Source organism: Phasianus colchicus, chromosome 6 (genome assembly GCF_987193195.1).
Source record: "Phasianus colchicus chromosome 6, bPhaCol1.hap1.1, whole genome shotgun sequence".
NCBI classification, from domain to species: Eukaryota; Metazoa; Chordata; class Aves; order Galliformes; family Phasianidae; genus Phasianus; species Phasianus colchicus.
The window spans coordinates 13,141,897-13,168,988 of NC_143441.1; the positions used below are offsets into that span (position 1 = coordinate 13,141,897).

The window sequence follows — 27,092 nt, forward strand, 5'->3', positions numbered from 1 at the left end:
AAAGTAAGCAGAACCCTAAATATTTCTTCCTTAGTAGGAAGGAAAACACTTCGGATTGCATTTCGGTTTTTCTTGCTAGAAGGCAGATTATTTGCTAAATATTTAAAAATTGACTTTGCAAATCACCTTCAGAAAGTGGTGTTGTGGTCACTTCTTACCACTACTGAGTGCTCAGGTCCCACCAGCACTTTGGATGAGCTGCATTTGCCACACTGCTGGGAGCATCAGGCCCCAATTAGTGGGGTCCTTCCTACCCAGTCTTATTGCCGTGCCACAGAAGGTCAAAGCTATGTGGGTGCTAGAGGGATGGCTGTGCAGTTTCCTTCCAGAACCCCTCTCTTTCTTTTGTTGGTCTGTATGTAATGCTTGTCATGGGTTTAATCCACCTACCCACCCAGCTCAAAGCAACCTCCTCCCCACTGCCTGTCCCAGCCTTGCCCCTTCCTGGAGCCTCACTCATCCCCATGCTTCTGAGTGACCCTTGCTGTGCACACCCAAGCCAGCACACTGAAAGTTATGTCAGCAAGTCCCCAAGTCACAATTTAAATGTGATATTAAATTTTCCTTTCAGCTTCTAGCCTGTGTGCTCCTCATCCCTTAAAGCGTTCAGCAAATACAAAGCATTTGGGCTGATACATATGTATATGAATGAGGCACATGACACTGCAGTGTGTAAGCCATTACTTCCTGCTACCTTGCACAGCACTTTTTCTAGCTTGTTCACCATTAGTCTTATATGAAATGACCTGCAATCAGCATGTGGGTTAAATGATAACCTTTCAGGACAGCCTTGCTTAGAAGGACACAGAAAGATCAAGTCCTCTGCCTTAGTGCAGTCTCTTTTTGAAAACCCAACGTGCCTCATGACAGAGGATGCGATGTGAGAACATCAGCTTGGTACCTTCTGGAGGCACAGAGCTTCTGTGACTGGGGAATTAGGAAAACTGGAGGGTAAAAAAAGCACAAAATCAGAGAGTGTGGAGAAAGCAGGGAGAATACCTGGCTCAGCATGCAGTCCCACACTACAGCACTGGATGGGCAGTGGTGAGAGCTGGAGGAGGGAGCAGAGGGTGAGGGATGTGGGGACTCCTCATGCTGATGCTGCAGGAGAGCATTTCCTACTGCTTCTGGCAACTTCAAGGGGATGAGCTCTCAGGATAATGAAGCAGGTTTCCTCTCCCCTGCCTGGCACAGGGACAGGAAAGACTCTGAGGTACCTGAACAGCCCAGGACTAAGGCCAGCTGCTTTCTGCAAACAAGCTTTCTGCACTGACAGCCCTTTCCTCCAGCTCTAAGCTGAAATATCACTTGTAAAGCGGCAGTGAGGAAGCACTTCTGGTTGAGCAGCCAGAGACACTGCATCAAAATCTTCCAGTAGAAAGTTGTTTTTCAGCCATTTTCCATGGCTCATCCTGTCCAGACAGCTTTACAGTGACAAATCGTTTTCCCTGCAAATGTCATTAAGCAGCCAGCCTTTCAAGGCAGATAGACATCTTGCAGCTTCTTCATCCAGACGTAGGCAGGGCAGGCTCGGCCAGCTCAGGCTGGGCAGGCTGCAGCAGGGAGACAAGGCCGCAGCATTTTGGGTGGCTTCATCCTCCTCTCAGTACCAAAGTTAAATGGGGAGATGATTGCAAGGTGCTGCTCAGGCTGCAGCTCTTTCAAGTGGTGCAGCAGAAGGCACTACTATGAGATGAACCTGGGCTACAGCAGCCAACCATCCCAGAGCCAGTGTCACTGAGGGAGGAGGCGTTGCCCAGGCTCTCTCCCCGCCATCCTCTCCTCAGTTCACTCTCTGCACTAATGGCCCAAGCAGATTGCTGAGTGGACACTTGGTGACTGTTGGTCTTCAGTGGATGTCCAAGATGCCTTGAATAGATTCTAATGGAGTCCTGATGGGCTTCCTTCTTAGAGAGAATCACAGAATCATTAAGGCTGGAAAAGACCTCTCAGACCATTTAGTCAACCGCCAACCTATCCCCTCCATACTGCTAACCATGGCACTCAGTGCCACATCCACACATTTGTTGAAGCATGTTTCTTGTGTCAAAATGTTAGTGGAGCTTTTGTATTTCCATAGAAGTCTGAGAGGTACTCAGTTGCTAGACAAAGCTAACATATACAGTTCTCAGGGTGATATTAGGCACATTGCAGTAAGGTGTTTCCTTATCTTTAAGGGATACTGCTTCAGAAAGGGCTGAAAGGGCTGGAGTGCTTTCTGCTGACTCTTCAGTGCCTGCTCCACACTGGTAGCTATACCTGGATGGCTGCAGTGAGCTCCTTTGCACTCAAGGGTTCATTATGGTCCCTGCCTTGACTAAGGGCAGGAGGCCTCTGTTAGTTCCCACAAAGCACTCTGCAGTCACATCGCAGCTTCAGCAGGCATGGATTTTATTTTTGGTGCTTTCTCTCCCTGGGGGACCTGCAAGCCTTCCTGGTGTTGGAGGCAGTAAACAGAGGGGAAGCCTCGGCGAGGAAGTGTTGTTCCCTCATCATGGTTTGAAACAGTATAGGCAGCACTGGGGTGTATCTGAAGCAATCATATTTCCATAACTTTATCTGCAGAGGACATAGGAATCACAATGCAATCAGCGCTATATAGTTTAAAGTGGAGCAGAGATGTATTATAAAGTCAGCTGCAGCAAGGAACATATGGTACAGCTTGCCACTCCGCTATAGTATTTCTTCAAAAGACTTCTTCTTGCAAAATGAAGACATTATTAGTCAAATTGTAAGTAACCCATTTCCATTTATAGAGTACAGTCTACCCTCTGAGTCACATACAAGATCAGCAATGACAGCTGTGAGACTTCTAAAAGCGTTTTCTTCCTTCTTTTTATACTCTTACAAATGTTTCTGCCAGGGTGGCGAGTCCTCCCTCCTCTCCACTTTGCAAGCTAAGCACAGTCCTGGCTCTGCCCCTCTTTCCTGCTCAGTCCCACTGCTCATGGTGCACAGTGTGCCCCAGTCCTGCCAGGGTAGCACACAGCATGCAGGACGGATGTCCCACTACCTAGTGCAACTTAACAGGGCAGCTTTCTGTCTGTCTGCATGGCAAAAGCAGTCAGAAGTTTGGGTGAAATCCCCTTAAACCACCAGTTAAGTTACTAAATCCTTTCCACCTGCTGCTTTACCTGGGGGAACTGAGTCTCCCTTCCCTCTCAGGAGCAGGACAGTTATTTGCCATCCTTAGTGAGACTTTGGCTCCTCTTGTGGTGGGATTACTTTGGTTTCTAGTGCCTGTGGTGTCTGTTCTCGTTACAGCGTGTTTTCTTTCAAAAGACACTCATCAGGATCTCTCTGCAAAGAAAAAAGGTCAAGGTTATTTCCTTGGGGAAGGAGGGCAAGAGGAAGGTCAGAAAACTATTTAAGCAAATAAATAAGGCAGTGAATTGTCAGAAAAGTATTGAAGCAGAGCAGATGGGCTGGATTTGCAAGCTCATTTGCATCATGAATACTTTGGCATCGCCCAGGTTTTTACATAAGCCTTCTCTTTAATATTTTGTTATTGTTCAATTGACTTTGTGCTCCCTTAAATGGACACACGTGCATGGAATCTTTTCAAACTGATCAAAATCAGAACCATGGAAAGATTATGCAGCTACAGCAGAATGGATTTTTGTGTATGTTTAAGATGCTGCAGACAGCGCATGTGATTGTCTCTGATATCCTTACAGACATGTCCTGCAGGTGTATTTAGTAACAAAACATTTATCCAGAGTTTATTTATACCCTGAGAAAAATTAGGGGCTGAAGCTTCAGTACTACCCTGTTTGGAAGGATGGATGTCAATTTCATCTATGGAAAAGAAACATCATTTCCTTTTTAAAGTACTGGAATAAGACTTAGCATAAGGAAAACTGTTGTGAAGCCTGTAGTATTTCATTGTGGAGACGGGTAGAAACTACATCATCAGAAAACAGACTTGAAACCTGTATTGCAACATTTTGCTGATGGCATCCTTGTGCTCTTCTCAGGCTGAGTCGGCAGAACAATGTTCCTGGTTCATTTCATAATGGCGAAAACAAGACATCCAACTCTAAAGCACAAGAGGTATGCTCTGATCTCCTCAGCTCCCTCCGTGCTGCTAGCACTTCACTCACGGGGTTCGTGCCCTGCTGAGGTGGATGAGTTGATCAGTTCATGGAAGTCAAGTGCTGGGGGCCAGACTGCAGGAGAGCTGCTGAGTACAGCGTGCTAACTCAAATGACAAATGTCCCTGGGCAGGATGCACGTTGTGAGGGGCATGAGCAAGGGTGGAGGCGTACTGTGCTGTATGAAGAACGGATATTCTTCCAGTATTTGGAAATAGAGCAAGGGTGAGAATCCTACACTAACTAAAAACTGTGGTTCTACTGCGGGTGGAAACCAAGCTTTGGATTTAAGTCCTCTCCCTCTTGTTACTGCCTCTTTGTTCACACCGGACACCAACAGAGATGAGCTCTCCCAACAGCTGCATGCATTTACCAGCTTATCCATCAACCTCCTAAACAGTCTGCTTAAAATCCTCCAGAAAGAGCTGGTAAATTGACCCTCAGCCTTTCAGAGCATTTGTGGTGCCTGTCAGCCTCTGGACAAGGATAAAGACAAAGCAAATCTCATGACCTCATGCTTCAGGCTATGCTCCTCCCCACACATTCCCTCAGCCACCATCCACATCCCCGCACTGCTCTGTCATGAGGCTGTTGGGCAGGAATCCGTACCGCTCTCTCTGCTAGAGAGTAATGATTGCAACGCAACTTTCTGCAGCAATCCATTTCTTTGTGCTAAGAAGGCACTCAAACCAGCTTGGCTGATTTGCAGTAGAAGAGAAAGGTTTCAAGAGGTGACTCACTGATTCAGTGGGCTCACCAAATAAACTGAATCTTATTGAGGAGAAGTGTGTCCAGTTTTTGCCTCAGTAGGCTTTTAAGTACTGTAAATGAAGCCAGGAAATGTATTTTTGCAGTTGCTCATGAATAGAACTGCATACAGTTTAGGATAATCTCCTCACGTGAGTTACTTTTCCCCAGAAAAAAAGAACTCCGTGTCCTGGATTTGAGACCTCAAGTGTGAAATGAAATTATGGAAGTTTTGTACAAATGAACCAGCACCTGAATTTGACTTAGAAGAGAAAGTAAACAACAGAAGGAACTATAATGTGAGTTATGCACATTAATTGGGAGAGAAAATAGAGCGGAAAACAAAAGCTCCACCATTCCTCCCAACTTGTGGGAGACATTAGCATAAGGTGATGTGTAGATTCCCCTCATTATGGTGCCAAAGCAAGAGCCAAAACTCGTACACACAGACCTACCTACCTAGGAGAGCTTTATGGCAGCCTGTTGAGCATGCTTCTCTGCAAGCCTGCCTCACTGGAAGCCCTCAAGGATGGAGAATTTGCCTGGAATTGATCCAGCAATGCTCCAGGACACTGGGCTGAAGGCTTTCATTCCTGGCACACCTTGTTTTCCATTTGTTTCTTTCCACCCTGGCTCTTTGCTCTAATAGCAATCTCTTCCCTCCTCGCTGGAAAAGTAACCATCGTATCTGCAGTCTTCTGGATGTAAGTCCTTCACATGATAGTGCTCAGTTACTTCTCTTGCAAAGGAAGGGAGAGTGTGTGTGGAAAAAGCTGTTTTGTGGAATGCATTTTCAACAGAAACATTTGCTACTGTTGTTACTTTGGTTCAAGATAGCAGATCTTAAATAGCAAAGAAGAAATTTGTATCTGAGAGATATAACAGGAAACTGTGAAGAGAGAGCAAAAAGATACAGTGCAGGGCTCGCACACTGTGAATGGGGTGAAAGTTTTGCATTGCTATTGACAACTCTAAGTCACTCTGTAAAACAAGACCAGCTTCCACTGCAAATGCACCTGCCTTGCAAATACAGACTCATACATCCCCCTTTGCTTTGGAAACAGCAAAAGCCATACTGGCAAAACATTTCTCGTACTGGAGAAATAAATCTTCTCCAAGACCTTGCAACTCTGCTGACAAAACTGAACAAATGGACAAAAAAAAGCTTTCAGCACTTTCCTCCAAAGTGAAATTTTTATCCTAGCTTTTGTGGCTTGCTAGTCGTGACACGCGTATACTCTTCCAAATGAATGGACTTGTAGGGATTTCTGCCACATGGCAATCTGAGCCTGCAAGCTTTCGCTTGGTTACAGCAACAGCTATAGAGCGACAGGTTTTCTTCTGCTTTGCTAACTATTGTGTAACTAGGTATGGTGCAGTCATGCAAAGTGTTGGCACAGTGCTCGTGCAGTCGTACAAAGCCTGGCTGTGCCTCCACGTGCAGCTTGAACTCCAGGCTGGAAGGGTCTGCTTCTCCCATGTTGTTTTTCCCTTTCATTTCTCTTCTCCAGCAGACAGAAGACTTGTTCATTTCCCATCCCTGCCTGCTGAATTATTCATCAAAAATGTTTCACTGGTATATCCTTGTCTGCCAGGGAGCTCATAATCCAACAACTCCTCTTCGGTCTTAACATGCAATCAGAGTAATTAGTAACCCATTAAAGGTCTCAGCATGCCCATGGCATGGTGTGCTGTTCAGGAGCAGTCCCACTCTAAATCTGAAGATCTATCAGCTATAAACTGTTGTGAAGAACAACAAACCTACAGTGAGAGGGACTTGGGTGGTCAGGGTAAGAGCTCATGGTCAATCCAGTGAAGTCACTGAACTGGCACATCTGTTCAGGTAATGAGATGACGTCCCATCTGCTCCTGCAACCTGGCTGGGACAGTGTGACTAGCTTCCTCCACAGTCATGCAGCCTCACCTGCTCTCTGAGAGCTTGTTCAGGATGTGTGGAGCATCATCCTAGCAAGCAAGAACCCATTTTTTTTTTGGCTGGGAAGAAGATGAAAGGGAATGTGAAGAGATTTCTGGGTCAGTGATGCTTAATTCTGGTGCCCTGAAATCAATCATGAAATTGTAAGAGGCTGTCAGTGGACAGCAATGCAGTAGAGCCTGGCTGCTCATTCCTTCAATGGGCTTGTTGAGCCTGTTTTGGGGAAATCCACAGGTTGTTTGCAGGCATCTCATGGCTGCTGCTGCTCAGGACCAGTGTACACTGGGGCTGCAATCCCACTTGTGCCACTAGAAAAGCACAGTGTCCTCACTCAGGAAAGGGCAGATGGCCCCTGTGGTCAGCGAGCTGCCAGTTTCCAAAGGAAGGAGGTGCTGAGAGGAGGTCCCTCCTGCTGCCTCCTGCACCCGTGACTGACTGACCAACATGCAGCATGAAGCAATGCATGACCTCAGTGGAAGAGGTCAACATAAACAACATCCTTATAAACATCCTCTATAGAAAACAGGTACATGGATTTCCTATTCTATCTTTCCATCTGCACTGGAGACTTAATAGGTCAGACCAGGGCAATTTATCACTTTCCCCCTGTCCTTTGCCTTCCTAATGTGTTGGAGATGCTCTCCTGCACTGTTGGGCTCTGCCTCCGCTAATGTCTCTGGAAGGATAATCTGTCGAGAAGGAACGTGCGAATTATTAAATCAATAAACACCGCTAACCTTTCAACTGTGTCCGTCAAAAGAGATCTCCTCACCGCTGCAGCGAGAGCTTGCTTGAACAGATTGAAAGCAAAGTGTTCTTATTGCATATGTCAAACATGACCAGAAAAAAACAGGCTCTCTCTCTGCTGAGAGAGCAGTGGTGCCCACGAGGGCTCACGGTGTTTTCCTCCTAAGCCCTGAGCCTAAGGGCTTGTGCATTATTACAGGAAAACACAAGCTGCAGACCCATTGTTTTCTGTAGGAGATTCTCCCACGTTTGTTATTGCTGCTGCAGGATAAGCAACCGCGTTCACACACAGCCAAAATCAAACGCTTACAATTATTTTAACAACTTTGGATAGATTTTGTATTCTTGAGTGCTTAGCAGTCAGGCTGCAACTAAACATTCTGCAGCTCTCACGAAGGTTGAGGTCTCTGATAAGCACGCGGAGCCTCGGTTGTTGTGAATATCAGCGGGAATTGCATGCTTATCTCATTATACGGTTCTAGGGAGTTTTTATTCCATCTGCACAAGAGGTATCTGTTCTCAAAGCAAAATGTGCAGCGTGCATCTGTAACATTGACTGGGGAGAGGAATTCTGCTCATCCAGGAAATGTCTCCCTCCTCCAAATAGCAACTTGTTTGCTCGGCTTCCTGGAATACGCAGGAACGATCTGTTAGTAGGTCGTCTCTCTTGTGTTAGGAAAACATGATATGATTTGTGTTTGAAGATCATCCTGGTTTATATACCCGCAGGAATTAAACCTGCTTTCCAGAAGCTATTTTCCGATAATACCAGCATGCAGTCCCTGACTTCAAAAGAGCAAACGCACTGCTTGAAGCAAGGAGCAAAAATATTTCTATCTCTCAGCAAAAGAGATCCCAGAAACATTTATTTTAAGCTGTTGTGAGGGCCACCCAGATCATCCTAAAGCCTGTAGTATTTGTGGTGTTCCTCTGAGAAGCGCCGCTCTGAATCACCTTTATCTCACAGTGTGAATGGGCCAGACCCACAGCCTTTGTGTGTGTACAACACGAGCTTCCCGGCCATGCGGGAGGGTGGTTCTCAGGAACAGCATTATCAAAGTAAATCCTTCTGGGGTGAAGAATGCTGAGATCCACTGTGGCTCTGCATGGTACTTGCAGGCTGAAGTTGCAGCAAGAAGTGTTTGGGGTTGAGTTTTTTCCCTTCTCAAGTTCTCAAGGGCAAGCAAAAATAAATTCCTGTGTGTGCTTATTCCCCACCAGGAGAGTAACCCACAGAGCAAAGCACAGCACAACGCAGAGCACCTATTCTGCTGTCTAGCACCAGCAACTGCTGCAGTGGGCTGCGCTGCGCTGCACTGCACGGAACACTTCCCAGCTTGGCTGGATGCAGGACATGGGGACATCAACAGCACAGCAGCTCCTGGGGATGGTTTTGTGCCAAAGCGACGCGCCGAGCCCTTAGTCATAGCCTGTGCACCTTGCGAAGGAAAGCCTTTCAGTTCTGCCGGCTGGGCCAGATGAGCAGTAATTTGTTAAATTGGTGAAACAGCAAACAGAATAGATTGTGGTCCAGCAGTGGTGTAGTGTGCCAAGCGTCTCTCGGGCTGGTTTGGGACAATTCAACAGGGGAAGCTGCACAGAGCCCGTGCCCAGCCATGGCAGGGCCAGCCCCCAGGATGACACACAAGGTGCCTCCTCTGTCCCTGCAAGGATAATCAATGACTGTGCCCCCCTCTATGTGGCCCCATCCCCAGCAGGAGCTTGAGCCAGAATGCAACAACCAGGGGACCACACTGGGTAGGAACTGCTGGGGAAAACCCACAGTGGTCGCTGTGGGATTTGGGAGTGTGCACCCCCCGTGTGCTGTGCCCATCATCAGAGTGCTTTGTGCAGCCAGTGTGGTGCACTGCAGGGACAGAGGGGCTGGGCAGTGCAGGATGCTGCAGCCCAAACCGAGACCTTTCCACACCCACCAAGCAGCAGCACCCCCAGGACCACTCCCTCAAACAAGGGAACCATGGGAGCTGTGTGCCTGGCCGCAATAAGGAACGGAAGCCAAGAGCTGTATAATATTTACATTTAATACAATCCGCTGACATCTGACATTTTTCTGGTAAATTTTACTTGGGCCATAAACACTTCTGGAGCACTAAGTAAATTTTAAGCGCTCTGATGGTCTTTCACTCTGGTGTGCGGTGAAATGTTTTGCTGCCTTCCCCCCTAGACCTGTGTCCATCTCGATCCATCACAGAATCACTCACGAGATTCCCATGCTCACACCCCTGCCTGCCAAACACAGCTCTCCCGACCCCAGAGGGAATAAGTTGGTTGCTGCATGCAGACTGTCCTCTTGGCTCCAGCAGCACCGTGTGTTCTTCCAGCAACTGGTGCCCAGCTGCCCTGCGGGTGTAATGGTGTCACCAGCAGGCACCTCTTAAAAAGCAATAAAAACTCAAAAAGTGGGGAAAGAAAATTAATAGCCGAGCAATCGCTCAACCTCTGATGATGAAACAGAAAGCAGAGAGACAACGAGGACTCGAGTTGAACGCGATGGCTCCAGTCCTTGTCTCCAGTCTCTCCCCCTGCAGCCTTGGACAGAGTCCAGCAGAGCGGTGTGGTATCTGAAACAGTACCCGACCCTGAAGCCGGGATCAATTTGTGCTCTGCAGACTATTCACATTTTTGTTAATCCTCCCCACGTTATTTTACATCTCATCTTCCCTTGCAGAGGACGAGGGTTCACGGCACTGCCAGGGTGACTAATGCTGGGCCCCCCAGGAGCGGGGAACGCTGGAGTTGCAGCCAGGTGCGGGCATTAATGGGCTCTGGTGGTGCTGCCAACACAGAATTGTTGTAAATCAGGCTGAGCCGGGTGGAGACAGTTCGCTCTGTTTTGAAGTCCATTTGCCCTTATTGCTTGTTCAGCTCCTTAATGCATTAATGATAAGATAGCGTGGGGAATGCACAGCACGGCTGTTTGCCTCAAAATCCTGAAGTGATGAATCAATGCTGCACTTATCTGTGCTGACCACAGAGGAGGGGGCTGTAAGTTCAGCTAGAGGCTGAATGGGCACTGGGGGTCTTTTTCCCCAAGGCTCCTTTCCCTCTGTCCATCCCAGGGGCCTCAGCATCCTTAAAGCTGGCAGGGGCTGATTGGCAGGAGCATCTCTCAGCTTGGAGACTACAGCACGCCTGCCCTTGCTGCCTGTCCACATGTACGTTTTTATTTGTGTGTACCAATGCTTTTCAAGTGCCCTTCTAGAGTGAAACGTGCTGCATTGACAGAAAAATGAGGGTGGACTGAAAAGCTACTTCTTAGTGATCTGAGGATGGGCAGACAACCCTTTCTAGAAAACTAGGTTGTTGGGTCTCTGAGCTGTAGGCCATGCTCCCACAGGCGGCTAATGTTCACCAGCACTGGTCCCCTCCTGCACTGCAGCTCCCCTGAGCTGGCTGGGGCCTGGCAGGCTTCTCACCCCTGCAGCTTCCAACTGGAAACACCTAATGGAGCTAACAACATCCTCTAAGAGTGAGAGAAGCAGGCATCCACAAGAAGACCAGCACCCTTGTGATCCTGACTTTATTTTGCCCCTCATCTTCTTTTTCATCTGAACACTGAGAAGCTGGAAAGCTCAGACAGAAAGGGCAGAGAGGCACAAATCGCTGCCTGGCTGATCTCCTCCACTTCCTGCAGACGAAGGCCACAAGCCACTTCTACCTACCCAGAGACAAGGGCAGCAAGCAGCCCCTACATCCAGGTCTCAGGGCACATCTCACCCCTGTCTTTGTCACCAGGATGCAGAGGAGCTGGCCTGGCTTCTGCCAGCTGGATTTGGTCTCTGTCTCTGTGGGGTTTCTCTGCTTGTCTGAGAGAAACATGACCATCCAGCTCTGCTCTACTGCCATGAGACAAAGAATGGGAACTGGCTGGATCCCTGTATTTTTCTCCGGCGTAAAAAGCAGCCCCAATGCCCTTGTTCTGTTTTGCTTTTGAAAGATTTTTTAACCATTGCCTCTGGAGAGACTTTATGTGCTGGATCAATTTGTGCTCTGAGCGTCATGACGCACCCGGCATGACTCTGCAGTCTGGTGTCACTGGTGATAAAACTTCTTTATTTACTCTGTGAGCCTTACTGAGCGGCACACACTGACTTCCCCGCACACCCAGCTGAGCTCACCAGAATCTCTTTGTAATCTCTCACCTGAGTTGCATTTGTCCGGCCTCACCCACTTCTTCCCATCACACAGCTCCCAGCCTGGCGTGGCCCTGGGGATTCTCCTTGACCCTCAGTGCCCAATCCTTCACCACCCTGGAGAGAGCAATTCTGTTCCCTGCACTGCCATTCACCTCAATGGTAACTAATCTTTCCCTATAGATCAGCTTGTTCAGAGCCTTATCTCTTTATGAGTTTTCCCCTCTCTGCCATCCTTTACAGAGTCATCTATTAAGGGAATTAGCGTCGTATTTTAAGCCTTGCGGAGGAGGACCATCATTTTTTTGAACAATGAGATGACATATACTATGTGATGGGTATTTTCTGAGCTATACGACTTTTCAACATCGTACTTATTTTTATATCCATTATCACAGCTGGATTTCTCTCTGCAGTACAGATTTCCTACTAATTACCCCCCACCATCAACTTCACTCCTTAAATTGGACAGGAAGTTCTGGAGAAGGCACTAAGCTGTTTTTTGTGCCCTAAGCAGTTTTGAGTACTAAGGAGTTACACGTGCAGCAGGAAGGGCTTATTCAACATCTGCCCGTATTGTTTGTTTGTTTGTATCTCTCTCCAAGACTCCTGTGGCAGTGGGCTTGCCCAGTATCCCATTACCAGTGAGCAGAAAAACCTGGCTGTTCCTGTGATCTGAACAAAGATGATTCTTTTCACAAATAAATCCATTTCTGTGGGTTTTTTTTTCATTAAAGTGAAGAACTGAGATCTCAAAAAGGTCCACAGATCCCCACTCCCTTCAGTTACAGGCAAATGCTTGAAATAGATGCTTCATCTGGAAGAATCCACAGCACTTCCTATTTATGTTCATGCCCGACAAGGCTCGCTCCATCACTGCTGCAAGCACAAGACTTGCAACACAGGAGACCAAAAGCTACACAAACAGCAATAGGCTTCAAGTAAAGAGCAATGAAGGACACTACTCATGTCCTGCGTCCCCACACTAGCAGGGAATTTGTTAGCTGAAAATGTCCAAATGAAAGATGAATTTTTCTCCTTACAGTATTTCTAACTGTTCTTCGTTGTCTTTTGCCCAGATGACTTCAGCTGCTCCATAAATCACCACAGCTCCACTGAAGACAAGCATGGCACCCAGACATGCCCTTGTTTGGAGATGAGTGATACTGAGTTGTCACTGCTAGCTCAGAGAAAGAGGAAAAGATTTTTCCCTCTTCAAGGTGGGAAGTCTAAATTCATGCACTCAAATCTCCACAAGGGCATCAGAATAAGTGACTTACTCTTAAACAGGGCAGTTGTAATCTCACTTTTCAGTGGGCTTATCTAGCAAGGCATATAAATACCATATGGGTAAGCACAGTGAAACATAAGCAGCGTCATAAACATTGGTAAATCAGAATCTACAGGATTGTAACTTTGTTCCTTTACTTGGTACACTGCAATGGACTTCGTGTCTGTGTGTTCATTCTAGTCTGAGCTTCTACACAAAGCAGCATCATTTATGCAGCAACAAGACCAAAGTTTACTGAGCAAAGTGCTTTTCACCAAAGAGTTGAAAAAAAAAAAAAAAGGATAGAAAACACAGCTTATAATATGAAATACTTGGTGCACTGCCAAAAATGCAGCCCTCTCTGTGAGAACAGGGACCTCTCTTGTATACCTGTTGTATCAGGGCTTGGTTTTCAGTGAGCTGGAAGAACACGAATCAGAAGTGTGTGCCCTTCCTAGAGGACTGATTTCTTTCCTTGGGAATGCAATCAGCAGAACAATGAAAATAATTCATCAGATCAAAGTACAAATAAATCCTGTCCTGACAATTGGATGCTATCGTGTTCAATTTCGACTTAATTATTTTTGTATTTAATTACAGAATGGTTAATTGCTTCATTTTAATTATGTATCTCCTTTAATTAGATTGAGGCTAAAAATCATGATAAGGTTGTTGCTACCCCACAGGCCTTCCACTTCCTTTCCCTATCCCTCACGATGTACTGGCTGCTTCCCCTCACTTTGCTGTTACTTTCCTGCAGCAGCTCTCTCTCAAATCCTTTGTATTTACCCAAACTCCCCTCCTAAATTCAATCCAGGTGAAATCTCTGCACAGTTTATGAGAACCAGGAAAAACCTGCCAATTTGCCAGAAAAATGAATACTTCATCTGTCTTCATTCCATTAAAATGTCTATAAATGCAAACAAAAAGTAACAACACAGGAAGTGTACAGGCAAAAGCCAAATTAAACAATTAAAAATGGTTAACTGTGGACAAAGATTTTACTATAGACTAATCCCATCCTATTCAGCTGTATCACTCTTTACAAGAGCATGCACTTCCTCTCCATTTCTCCAGCCACTACAAATGGCTCTTCATGGGAAAACTAAACCAGATCTTACTTGGGGGGGAGCAGCCAAGGCAGTAGATGTCTTGTCTGTCCCTGATGCTGCTGTCAGCTGCATCGCAGCCTGCCCACCCATGGGGACCTGGACCAGTCCCATCTATGCCACCTATGCACCCTTCCCAAGAACTGGAAGGGTGAATAACCACTCCCTGTATTCCATTTCCCACTGCTCATGCACCCTACACAACTTCTCTCAGGCCCCCTATGGGGCAGAATCCTGTTCTGGTGCATCTATGTCTTATAGAGAAGCTGTTTCCAGCTTAGCTTTTCACACTGGCTTTTTCCTGAAACTTCTGAGCCCTCACCAAGCCCCAATGATCTGACCTGCCCATGCAATGAAACCCACTGAGAGCTGGGCCAGTGCCTCACTTCTCCTGCTCAGAAGCTAAGTTGTTTTTCTTTTTTAAATTGCCTATTCCCCCCCCAGCCTACAAGGGGGTCCTTCATACTACTGCTTTTTTGGTAATGCTGTGCAAAGCACTGTATTTGTTTGTCATTTCAGCCCATCTGGATAACTCTAATTTCGGAAGAACGATGCACATCACTGAAATATTTATGCTGTGCCTTTGAAGAAATATACCTCACATTTCAAGAACTCGCCAGGTTGAGGTTTATGAGGACTATTTAAAGCTGTGGCTCTTCCATTCCTTCCTGCCATGTCTTTGGGACCTCAAGGTGTCGGGGACAAGATGTCAGCCCTGGGGAGCACTGATAGCACAGATCCTGGGTCCCTCATAACCCTCACTGAGCTGAACACAGAACTGCTGGGCATCACTGCCCTTGAGGCTTTCAGACTCAGCAATCAGAATGCAAGCTGGGGTAGGAGGTTTCTTTGGCAAAACTATTCTGGGCAGCTCTGCAACACCAGCCACCCCAGTGCTGCACCTGGCTGGAAGGAAATGTAGATGTAACTGTAATATTGCCACCCTTGTCTGAGGGTAGGAGATAACTATAGAAGCTTTTGTGGTGGAGAGATCCCAGCTTTGCCGTAGGGCACCCCACTTTCCTCTGAATAGTAAACATATTCTCGATTTGTAGCAGAAAGCATGGAGGAAGTGAGGTGTCACCCAGAAATGTGATGAAAAGAGTGCAAAAAAATGGGTTTGACCTCAAGCTGTGCTTTTCTCTGCCTCCTTCCCACCCCAAGACTGCATTAATCAGAAGGTCCCACTGTCTGCAGCCCATCTTTATTTGGCTGATGGCAAAGTGCTTTGCATGTCAGGTCATGGCAATGGGACCCACAGTAAAGAATGCCTCACAGCTCCAGTGTGGGCAGCTGTGAGCAGGTTGGAACAAGTTGACACAGTGCCTTTGTGCACAGCCTGGGACCAAGGCATGAAAGGGGAGGAAATGGGAGGCATGGTGCTGTCATGAGGGAGCTGAAGTGAAATGCTTCCTAGCCACCGTCTCAAAGAGCTCCTATCAAGTGCTTTATTTTTAATGCCTCAATTTGCTTTCCTCTTCTTGATTGTAATACCCTTCTTGAACTTTGCAAATAAAGTGTGCTTTCCCTTTTGATTTTTGTCATCATCTCTCTGGCAAGGTATCAGGCTTTTAATTCCAAGCCTCCAATCCCCCCACACCTCACCTTCCAGCAGAGTGAGGAGTTAATGAAGTATTTCTCCTGGATCATCTGCTCTCCCGTGATCCAGCATCATGTTTCCAGCCCTGGAGAAGTTCACTAAAGCCCAGGATGAGTTGAGTCTGTTATGACTCTGACCTCCCTCCTCTCTGCCAAAATTCCTCGGGACTCATTTCCCAGTCCCTAGTCCCCATTGCGCTGGCCCAAGAGCCCACATCTTTTGGGGTCATCAAGGAATAGGGAACAACGAAGCCACCACACAACGCGTTGGCCAAGCAAGGTCCCAGCAGCAGCAGAGCTGATGCAGGCACAACAGACAGCTTCTCCAGATGTAAGGAGATGAGACATCATTCTCGGGAGCATGAAGACGTCTGTGAGGGCACTTAATTGAACCAGTGTCACTGGAAATGATTTAGATAATGACGGATAATGTTGGCTTGTGCTGCTGTTTCAGTTACTGGAACAAGAGGGAGGATAAAAGTGCAGAAATAGAAACAAATGGAAGAGAAATTTCTACCAGATGTCAGAGAGAAGGTTTTATTTTTATCCCTCTGCTTTCTTTTCACTCAGAGAGCAAACAGCCTATGCCACCAGAAGAGCCCTACTGGGCTGTGAGTGCCCTGCAGGGCCTTGGAGGCACACTGGCCCAGGCACAGCATGACAAACACCTCATTCCACACACTTCACCTGGTAACTAGTTGAGAAGTGAGGTGACGTGCATGAGCTGCCTGAGTGATGGGGCACTGAGAAGCAGCACTGAGTGCATATCCTTGGCATGCCAGCAAGGCACTTACATTGGGTAGGGAAAATGAGGTGAAATCTGAGCTCTGCTGCAAGTGCTGTCTAAACTTCCATTGATTTCTGAAGGTTTCACTCCGGGGATTTTGCATTTCCTTAGCTGATGCTCCTTCAAGAGGGCATGTGTTTTTGTTTGCTGCAGCTGTCACCACTCCATGGGAAGGGATGCTGATGCTGCAGCCCAGGTTTTATGTTCTTGTACTCCTATTAAATATTAAAATCTGGCCTGGTGAAAGATAGCACAGAAGTACAAATCACCGAGGACTGCCTGTCTCACTCTCACTCGCTGGCTGTGCTTTTGCTGGCAGCCAAGCCAAAGGAGACACAGGCTTGGTGAGAGTAGGGACTCTCACTTCAGAATCCAGAACATGCATGGGGACAGGGGAAAAGCCAGCTCTGCCCTGGGATGGCTTTGATGTGCATGGCAGAGGACAAGCCAGACAAGCCAGCCATCCGTGATGGAGAGCAGGCCGTAGCTCAGGTAGCACACAGGATCTTGCTCACCGCTGAGACAAAGCCAGGGAGCATCAAGAGCATCTGGCTGAAGGACCTGTGGGCTCCCAGTGGTGCTGGGGGTTAGCCTATTTCTGGCTCGTTCTGTGATAATGCAGCTTGTGTTTTGGATGCTTGCTTGCACTTAAGCCTTTTAATCACTTGTTCATTAAGAAAAGGTTTTCAGGACACCTTGCTGTGAGGCAGCATCTCATATCCCTCTGAGGAGAAAAAACAGCCACTTAGTCAAACACTCAAAACACTCAGATCCTAATGATAGAATAGTAATGAGAGTGAAGTGTATTATCAGCTTAATGATAAACTAAGAGATCTGGCACGCATAGCACAGGTTCACTCTTTAACTTCCATGAAGGATAAGCGGGATGCAACCGATAGGGGCTGGAAGCTGGATTTCCTGCTGGCAACTGGACCAACAAAATTGCATTTTAAAATGATTTAGTGATGCGTTGGAAGAGTGATGCAAAGTGGTGAGAAAAATCCTAGACCTTCCTTGTGGTGACTCATGACATAACAGCATCAGAAATCAAATTTACAGAGGCAAAAAGCCTTATGAGATGCCTATTTCCTGTTTATCTCTGTGCACATCCATCTGGATAGTTAAATCAACGTTTCTTAACTTCTGTGTTGGAAGAACCAACAGTTTCAGGCTGATGTGCAAGTGAAGGCAGTGACCAACACCACCTTATCCCCAAACATCCAGGGCTCATGGCTGAACCTACTGCTACTGGTGGCTTCAGTCAAGGAAGGAAAAGCCCCATCTCCTACATGCAGTGGCAACCATCACAATTCCAAATTAATGTAATTAGGCCATGAGCAAGAAAATGCAGGATGTACTACTGTTTATGGGTGGGAGAGGTCAGAACAAGCTGCCCAGGGAGGTGGTGCAGCCACATCCTTGGAGGTGTTCAAGAACTGTGTGGATGTGGCACTGAGGGATGTGGTCAGTGGGCATGGTGGGGGTGGGTTGGAGGTTGGACTGGATGGTCTTAGAAGGCTTTTCCAACCTTAATGACTCTGTGCTATGATTCTATGAAAGCATTAGATGGAATGGGCTAGTGATATTCTCTAATAGACCTAGTAATATTCTCTGATCCCATGATGTAAATGCTCCTGCTCCTCCAGTCTGAGCTCCTGCAGCACACAGGGACATGCAGAGTGATGGAGAAGAAGGATGGAAAAAGTGCTGCAAACAGGGATGTGTTCCCTTCCACTATCCTGGGTTATGAAGTCAGGCTGGTGTGAGGCAGGAGAGAAACCCCTTCTCTTCAACACAAGAAGTAGGAGGAGAGAGGAACCAGGACTGGCTTTGCCACAGGATGGATAAGTCATCCTAGAAAGAAAAGGCAAGTGCTATGTGCAGCACGTAAAATAACACAGTAACAGAAAAATCAAGTTTTGAAAGTTGTATTTCAAGAAGGAAATATAACAGCAGAAGAAAGCCAGCAGAAAGCCCTAAACCCTCTCCATGCAGAGTACTTCATAGGATAAAGGCACACCAAACCAAGGCCTCCCAGCTGCCCAAGAAGTGTCCTCTTGCCATTGTTGAGTGCCTCCGCTGCAAGGCCAGTGGCAAGCTACTTTGCAAAGTTCCATTCATTGATTGGAATAAATGCACTCATTTATTCTTTTTTCAGCCAAACTGTTTCATGTCGACTTTATCAGGATTTCCTTTCTCTCCTCCTGGACATCACCACAGGGCAGCTGAGGTGCAAGGCATGAGGTTGCTGGTCTCATACTTAGCACAGACTCTGTTCTGGCCATGGGGAGATGGGGAGATACACCATTTGTATGTGGCACCACACCTCCACCAACTTTGTGTTTGCCAAGAACCAAGTTTTACCACAACAGATGCTGCCAGATGAAGACATTGCAATTGCTTTAGCAGATTCCTTTCCTAACAGGGTGAATGATTTCTAAACCATATAGATGCCAGCTATTGGGAGTGATTTGCCTTAAAGGGTACTTCTCAGCTAGGCCAAAAGGTAGAACACCCAGCCTTTTTGCGGCTGTGGTGAGGGCCCCAGGAGCCCGCAGACAGCTAGCAGAAGGGTCAGGGCTTTACAAATCTCCATTTCCTCAAATGCAGGACTATTTCTCAGATATTTCTACCTAGTGTGCTTGGAAGTCTCTCATCCACTGAAGGGCTGCTCAGGTAGGTAATGTCCTTTAAAAACAAACCAACATGCACGCATGTAGTAAGCACACAGTGAAGATGGAGTCAGAAGTGGTAAATTCAACCAAAATGCTTCTTGAAATAAATAGGAAACTGAAATGAGTTTCCAACATGTGTATGAAATTCTTCACATAGCTCTAAGATGCTGAGATGGCTGCATTTTTCCCAGAGCGGGTGTTTCAGTTTTGCTCAGATTCCGTAGTTCCAGGGCCAAAACAGACCTTGTGATGTTTCCTTGATTGGATGAAAAACGTATTGCAGTGGAGCCCAGTTTACTGCACCTGCAGGCACCCTGGGTAGCCTTGAAGGAGGTGGTTTAAAGATGATTTCAAATCAGGATCCCTGATAGCCATCCCTAAAGGAGTGGGTATTGTGACACAGAGCTTGGGGGCACGGCCAGCATCCTTCCCAGCAGATCTGGTATCCATGCTACAGGGACATCCCTGGCAGAAGGGACTGAGCACACTGGTGACTGTCACATTGATACTCTTCTCCCAAAACATCTTCCCAGAAACATCACTGATGCCAAATAGCACCCCGTCACCTCTCGTCTCTGTGATCCACTTCTTGCAAAACTGCCCAGTTGCAGACGGATGATGAACATGCACAGACTGCCTGGTAAAGAAGCATGTTTTCCTCCAGGGCTTTCCTCAGAGCCAGTTACCCCAGCCCCTGCCTTTCCTTCTCCAAACTCAGGCAGATGCAGTGCTTCCATGGCAATGCTATGAGACACCTCATGACTTGTTTGAAGGTCTGGAATGTCTTTTCCAACCTCAATGATTCTGAAATTCTATGATTCTACAGCATAAATTCCTTTAGTAGAAGAGTTAAGAATGCTTCCCACCATCACAGACTGATGGCTAAGATGCGTATATTCCTGTATCTTCTGCACTCTAGGAAGGTGATGATGGGCTTCAGAGGTTGGTAGCAGATGCAGATAATACTCAAAAAAAGATGAGAGTTCCTTCAGTTTTCTTCCTATTTGCTGTGCTGCAGGGTTGCCATTATTTAATATATTTACCTGCACACTGCAGGATTCTTCTTTCATTTCTAGTGCACATCAGGACTGTCCCTATTGTGTTGAGACTACCCCACACAACAACAGAATCAGCAGCCTGGACTGACAGCATACCCTTTCTAGTCACCCAAAAACACACTTTTGAGTTTAAAAATCCGAATAAACAATGTTGGGCATTAATACCAAACCCTTCTGCTGGCTGCAGCATGTGCGTGGGAAGGAGAGGGCATGCTGCAGGGCATAAGCAGCTTCAGCCTGCCCACCGGCTTGGCTGCAATAGCACTGTCCAGCCTGGAAGTCTGCATTTTCTGAAACAGCACAAAATGGAGAAGCCGTAGTTCAGGCTGGGGTTGTGATTGATGTGCTGCTGCTTGGTGCTTTTACAGATAAAGCACGGGAGCAATAATTAATGAGAAAACACAAGGATGATGCAGCCTGGAGTGAAACCCCATCCTTGCTGATACCGGTGGGGATTTTGCAACCTGCATGGCAGGAGTTCACTTGACAACAGGGAAACAAATTATCTGCATGAGGCAGCAGGCAATGATTCTGTGATTCTATGATTCTGTGATTCTGTGATTTTATGATTCTATGATTCTATGATTCTATGATTCTATGATTCTATTCCAGAGCTTTTCCTTGGGACCTGTGGACCAGAGCCTCCTCTCTGCATCTACCTTCCCACTGCTGCTGGAGGCAGCTGTGCTTGCAGAAGCACAGAATCCCCTAAGACAGCCGCACGGAGAGAAGCCGCAGCCCAGCTAGGAAGTTGTTTATGACAACCGATGCCAGCTCAAACACTACAGGGGTTTTACCTTCAGAGGATGTTTGCATTTCTGGTTGCCAGCCCCAGGATAATGGGGAGGCAGGGAGGAAGGACCGCAAGGTGGACATGCCTGGCACCAGGCACTGCTCCATGGTCTGTGTGTTGGTGGATCCACAGAGAATTTGTTCCCCCATCTGCTGCTCTGTAGATCATTTTAAAAATAAACTTACCGTATTAAAAAGAAAATGCGATTGTTACAGTTAAGTGGCTGCAGTGCTAGAGATAGTTTGTCTTCCTCCTTCTCAATTTATATCCAAAAATGCACAATTAATAATACATTAACTTAGCTGGGAACCAGTGTAAGTCAAGATTTTGTTACAAATACGTTTTATTTTGTGTAATAAACAGATTTTTTTTCTGGCCTATAATACTGCAGAAGAGATAATTCCTCTCTACATTTGCATTTCACACTTCCCCAGTTTCAGACAGATTAGCACAAATGATGTTTCGTGCTCAACTCACCCGATTTTAGAAAGCACTCCTCTGTTAAGTCATGCTACTTTCAGATAATTATTCTACAAAAACATACTTAAACTAATTGTACAAATGGGGCAAACACAGAGTTACATTGGCTGGAGGCCCTCTGTGTGCAGCAGAAAACGCATAGCAGTGATCAGCTGGGATCCTCCTCCCACCACTGGCAGTGGGCATCAAACAAGGTCCGTGGTTGTGCACAGTACACATCTAAGAGTGTAATCAAGGTAATAAAAAAAAAAAAAAAGATATTAATGCTTTGAAAAGCTCAGAAGAGATGTATAAATCCATTACTTTTTCAGCAAGACTGAATCCATCAGAGCCCAAGTCTCTTTCTAATAAATTCAGTTGTCAGACTGTGAGTCATTTACTGCAGATGCTGACAGCGTCTACCAGTACCCATGGTGGACTCTGCTTTTGCCATGGTTCTCTTTCTTGGTCTTTGAATTGATCATGTGATGCAGCTTGAGCAATTGGGACTTTCTCCAATCATTTGATTTAGTTTATCACACTTTTCCATGGTTAGAAATAATAAATGGCTGTGGGTAACTCTTTGCTTTCTTGGGAGTGAGCTGAGACCTGCTCTCTTATGAGAAAAACAGTGCGTGGAATGAGACGTGAGCTCTGCCTTGCTACACACCAGAGCACAAAGCAGAGCAGCGATGCCCTTGAAAGCCATTTTCTGAAACAGTTTCGTCTTAAGTATGGCATAGGTGTCTTGGGCAACTAGAAAAATAGAAACATCCTTGTGAAGCTATCAGGAAAGATGACCTTTGAATGCAGAATCTGAGCACTACCTGCAGTTTCCCAGCAGTGATTGTCCTGGCTGGTTTTGTGTTAAACCTTTCTGTGAAAGTTTCTTTGCAGCATGTCGCTGAAGCTGTGAGTTTCTGGCTCAGTTCGGATGGTGTCATTTAGGTGCTGGTGGGAAGTCTCAAAGACACCATTGCCCTTTGTTGGGTTTGCTGCCAAAGGGGGCAGAGTCATCCCCACTTGTTAAATGGGTGAGCAGTGATCAACAGCAGCCAGAACAGCATTTTGTCCTCCAGGCTGCAAATAGCCAGAGGGTTGTGAATGTTCCTTTTTCACTTTTTTCGTGATTGTACCTCTGTGCTGCTGCATAGGCTGCTGATGACTGGGTACAGTCCTGTTTGATATCTTCTTTGTTGACAAGGAGATTAAGTGCATTCTCAGTAAGCTTGCCAATGACACCAAATTCGGGGGAAAGTGTCAATCTGCTTGAGGGTAGGAAGGCCCCGCAGAGGGATCTGGACAGGCTGGAACAATGGGCTGAGGCCAATGGGATGAAGTTCAACGAGACCAAGTGCTGGGTCCTGCATGTTGATCACAGCAACTCCAGGCATTACTACAAGCTTAAGGCAGAGTGGCTGGAAAGCTGCATACAGGAGAAGGATATGGGGATGTTAACACTTTGCTGCACATGAGCCAGCAGTGTGCCCAGGTGGCTGAGAAGGCCATCAGAATCCTGGCTTGTATTAGAAATAACACAGCCAGAAGGAGAAAGGAGATGATCATCTCTCAGTTCTCAGCACTGCTGAGGCTTCACTTGGAGTGCTGTGTTCAGTTTTGGGACCCTCATTACAAGAAGGACATGAAGGCCCAGAAGTGTGTCCAGAGAAGGGCAACTGCATGGGAACTGTTGATCACATCCTGAAGCACTGATTGATCACCTGAGGCAAGCACTGAGTCAGCCATGGAGCACAGGTGGAGGCGATTCAGCTGTGTGATGGAAGGGGTGGAGCCTGGCTGCACCTCTCCTAGACCCCATTTAAGGGCTGACTGCCGTGGGGAAGTGTTTCTTTGTGGAGGTTCCTCCTTGTGGAGTTTACTGTGAGCCTACAACACTGGTGAGCATTTCCATTTATTTTGATTATCTTTCCACTGTGGTAATCTTACTAAACCTAACCTCTGTATTGATTGTACACCTATTGATTGTGCAGCAACAAATCTGTGAGTGATCTGGAGCCCAAGTCTTATAGGGAGCAGCTGAGGGAGCTGGGATTGTTCAGTCTGAAGAAGAGGAGGCTCGGGGGAGACCTGATTGCTCTCTACAGCTGCCTGAAAGGAGGCTGTGCTGAGGTGGGGATTGGCCTCTTATCCCAGGTAACAGTGATGGGATGAGAGAGAATGGCCTTAAGCTGCTCGAGGGGAGGTTTGGGTTAGATATCAATAAAAACATCTTTCTTCTCAGAAAGGCTGGTATTATAATCTCTGATGGCCAAAGCACAAAGCAGCCAGCTCTCCCAGGTGAGAGCTGACACAGTCCCACCATTCCCTTTTCTCCTTACCAACATTTTCTCAGACTTTCTGGCTTAAAGTGAAATAAGAGTGAGAGAAGAGGGGGGAAAAAAAGATTTCAGGGAAGCTCTTTCAGGAAGTCTGGGTGGATTCCTTCACTGCAGGTGACCCTATTAGTGGAATGTGGTGTCAGCAGGCAGTGTCAAGCACTGGGTTCCATAGGATGCTCAGAAAGGGCAGAGCTGCATCTCAGGTGCCCTGCTGCAGTGAGTGGGAGCTTAGGCCCTATCATGGAGCTGAAGCACTGCATGATTTCTTCCAACAAAACAAATTTAACAAAATGTGTGTAACACCTTTGAAACACAAACTGCTGGAATTCTTTAATGTTTTTAGAAATAATTAGCACTCCTTAGCTGTTTCTGGTCATGCGTGCCAAATAACTAATAAAGCTATGTCAAATAAAGATAGGAGGGATAAAAAAAAAAGTGAGTTTTTAATCTGAGAAATAAAGAGCACACTGTTAATAAAGTGCAATCATTTTGTTAAATATTTAAAATACACCTTCTATGTTAAATTTGTATTTTAGCAAATATCTTTCTGTTTATAAACTTTTAACACATTTTATGAATATTGCATGCAGGCAGCAGGAACTTCTTCAATAAAAGTAACTTATTCCTTACATATTCATCCTCTTGATCAAACATTCCCATTTTATATCAAGATACATTTGTATTTTTTCATTACAATTTGTACAGTTTCTACTTAGAGATAATGCAATTACAAATGCTGCTTGTAAATCTTTCGTACTCCCCTCACATACCATTCAATTTAAATATCATTCTGTTATTTACAATTGCTCCATTTTAATAAGAAAAGATGCCTGCAACCAATTACTTTATTGAATGCTGCTTCTCAGCACACTATACATCTCTTTCAAAATAATTTGTATTTTCTATATTTTGAGCAGATACCAGAAAGCATTATTGTTGTTTTGCCATGTAGCATTTCTGCAACGTGCCACTGTTCAGGGAAAGATCTGATGAGAGAGTGGAAATGTACAGCCCCCCAGGTCTGCAGCATCTTCTACTGGGTGGGATAAATATGTGGCTGGAGAGAGAGACTGTCAGCTGGCGTAAGTCAGTAGTTATTTTACCCCTCTAAATACTGATCTGAAAAGATGTTATTCTTGTAGGTCCTCTACATGCCTCATTTTTTTTTTTTTCCTGTTATCAAAACAGTGGGCAAATCTACAAGAAATTCTTACTGAGAAAGAACATGGAGCAACTCCACCATATCTCAGTGAAGACATCCATCTAGCACTCACTTTAATCCTTTTTCTTATGAAACTTTTCTTTCACTTACATTTAATGAATGTCCAAGTTAAATGAGCAAAAGGAGCTATAAGCAATGATAACATAATTACCTATAAGCAAATAGTATCCTCATAGTGCAGTAACTTTCCACAGAGCTTTGACCTTTCTTCTCAGTGTGGTTCTTAGGTTTTTCTCCATTTCCACACCAATAAACTACATATGTAGGACGCTTTCTGGCACTGTCTGATAGAGCCAGAATCGGTGTCTTGGTGTTCTTCGAAATACAAATGCCAAAAGGGCACATTGGATTTTCACAATGTAGTTGTGTCATCTTGGACAAATGAGGTGTGTTCAGATCTTACTTCTGCAGATGCTGAAACAATTTAAGTGATTATATAAGATCTCCTAAATGAGTGACTAATTTTGCACGCTTTTCTAAGTGATTGTTACCAGTTCTTATGGGTATTTGGGTTATGAAATATCCTTAATTATCTCACTATACTACTGTTGTTTTCTACTTGACACATTCTTCATTAACTGCTCCTCAACATCTTGCTCCACTTCATCTTCAATGCATGACTGTCTCATTTACTGTGCACTTTTCACACCCTGCTCTGAAAACAGCATTATTCGTGCCTCCCTGGGCTTTGCTGCAGTGTGTGATATCAGTGTTTCACAAACATTTAACTTACTCCCAGTGTGCTTCTGGTGAGATGTATTGTCAGTGGAGATGGTTACGCACAGAGAATTGAGACACAGGGAATACGGTCAAAACTAACCTCTAACTCAGGGTGGAAGATTTGAAATACCTAGGGCTTATCATTTCATAGTATATAATATTTTTCCACAGCACTTTGCATGCTTAGGAAATAGCTTCTGTTGATTTCAGATGTGACTGTGCCTGCTAAATGCTTCCAAGGTTTCAAGCTGGGTACTGCCACATGCAAATGGTCATCTCTGAGAGGTTTTGTTCCTGTAGATTTCCACCATCACACAGGGATTTTGTGACAGCAATAAAAAGAAAAAAAAAAAAAAGAGGCTAAGGTGAAATCCCTCAAGGGAGACTGGCTGCACTGTAGCAGAATCTTTCTCTGCTGTCACCAAATCCAGTACACTACCCATGCTTCCTCCAGTTGATGTAAGAAATGAGTTGCAGAGAACTCCTTGACTTGCTCCACAGCTCTGATTCAGTTCGGAAGGAAGCTCATGATGTGTACTCTATACCAACCCATTGCTTTTAGCAGCATGGTTTATCTAGGGTGAGGTGGTCAATTCCACACTTCAAGGCTGTTTCTGCCAAGAAGGAAAGAAGGGGAATTGCTGTGGGGGGAGGTGCCCCGTTAGACCTGCAGTTCACAAACAGGGAAGGACTGGTGGGGTACAAAAGAAGCCATGGGTTTGGGTGTCTGCTGCAAGTCCTGGCTGCCTGTCCCTCTTGGTGCCAGCAAAGGGATGAAAGCTTCTGAGAGCACTGGACAGAGATGCTGCCTGTTACCCCATTTATGCAGTTATTATGAGGAGGTATCCTGTGAGATGCGCTGTCATCAGTGCCCCTGGGCTTGGATGTTCCTAGCGTGTGTCCTGCAGGTCCTGGAGATGGAAAAAGGCATTGCAGAAGGTGATTCTTGTCCCCTGGGAGATTTTCAGCTGGGACAAGTCATCAATAAGAACATGCAGCCCACAGTGAGTTTTTTTTGTTGTCGTTTTGGTGGTGGTGGTTGTTGTTGTTTTTCCTGTACTTAAGAGAAGTCTGGGATAGGGATGGTTAAAATCATGTCCTTGATGCAAGGTCTTGGCTGCAAAGGAATTCCCAGCCCCTGCCTCGATGCGTGGGTAGTGCACAGCTTTCAAACCTCAGCTGTGAGATGTATGTCTTTCCCTAGCTTCATTCCGAGAAAAAGATCTGTGAGCAGTAAACAGCCAGCACAGAAAACTTTAATGCAAATAGTTAACGCTTTCCTAACTTCTCACAAACAGAAAAGAGAATTTTACTACAGAAATTTTTGGCAAAATACAACACCCCCAACGCTGTCTGTAATTAGAATTATTTCTGTAATCCTAA

General features: G+C 45.9%; 2 long non-coding RNA genes across 4 annotated transcripts in view; one reads left to right on the plus strand and one right to left on the minus strand.

Annotated features, from left to right (window-relative positions):
• Positions 1–2,133: 2,133 nt before the first annotated feature.
• Positions 2,134–27,092, minus strand: part of LOC149917434 (uncharacterized) — a 38,613-nt gene continuing 13,654 nt past the window's right edge. The window contains exons 2-3 of the long non-coding RNA XR_016467705.1: positions 3,135–3,300; positions 2,134–2,559 (exon numbers count right to left, since the gene is read on the minus strand). This is a non-coding gene — a long non-coding RNA (uncharacterized LOC149917434). The remainder of the gene's footprint in view (positions 2,560–3,134; positions 3,301–27,092) is intronic.
• LOC116226975 (uncharacterized) lies at positions 23,144–25,990 on the plus strand. Of its 3 annotated transcripts, none has more exons than XR_016467441.1 (3): positions 23,144–23,326; positions 24,685–24,849; positions 24,956–25,990. It is a non-coding gene; the product is annotated as an uncharacterized LOC116226975 (long non-coding RNA). The 3 variants fall into 3 exon arrangements; XR_016467442.1 differs by having other exon boundaries at positions 24,720–24,853; XR_004166453.2 differs by having other exon boundaries at positions 24,720–24,849.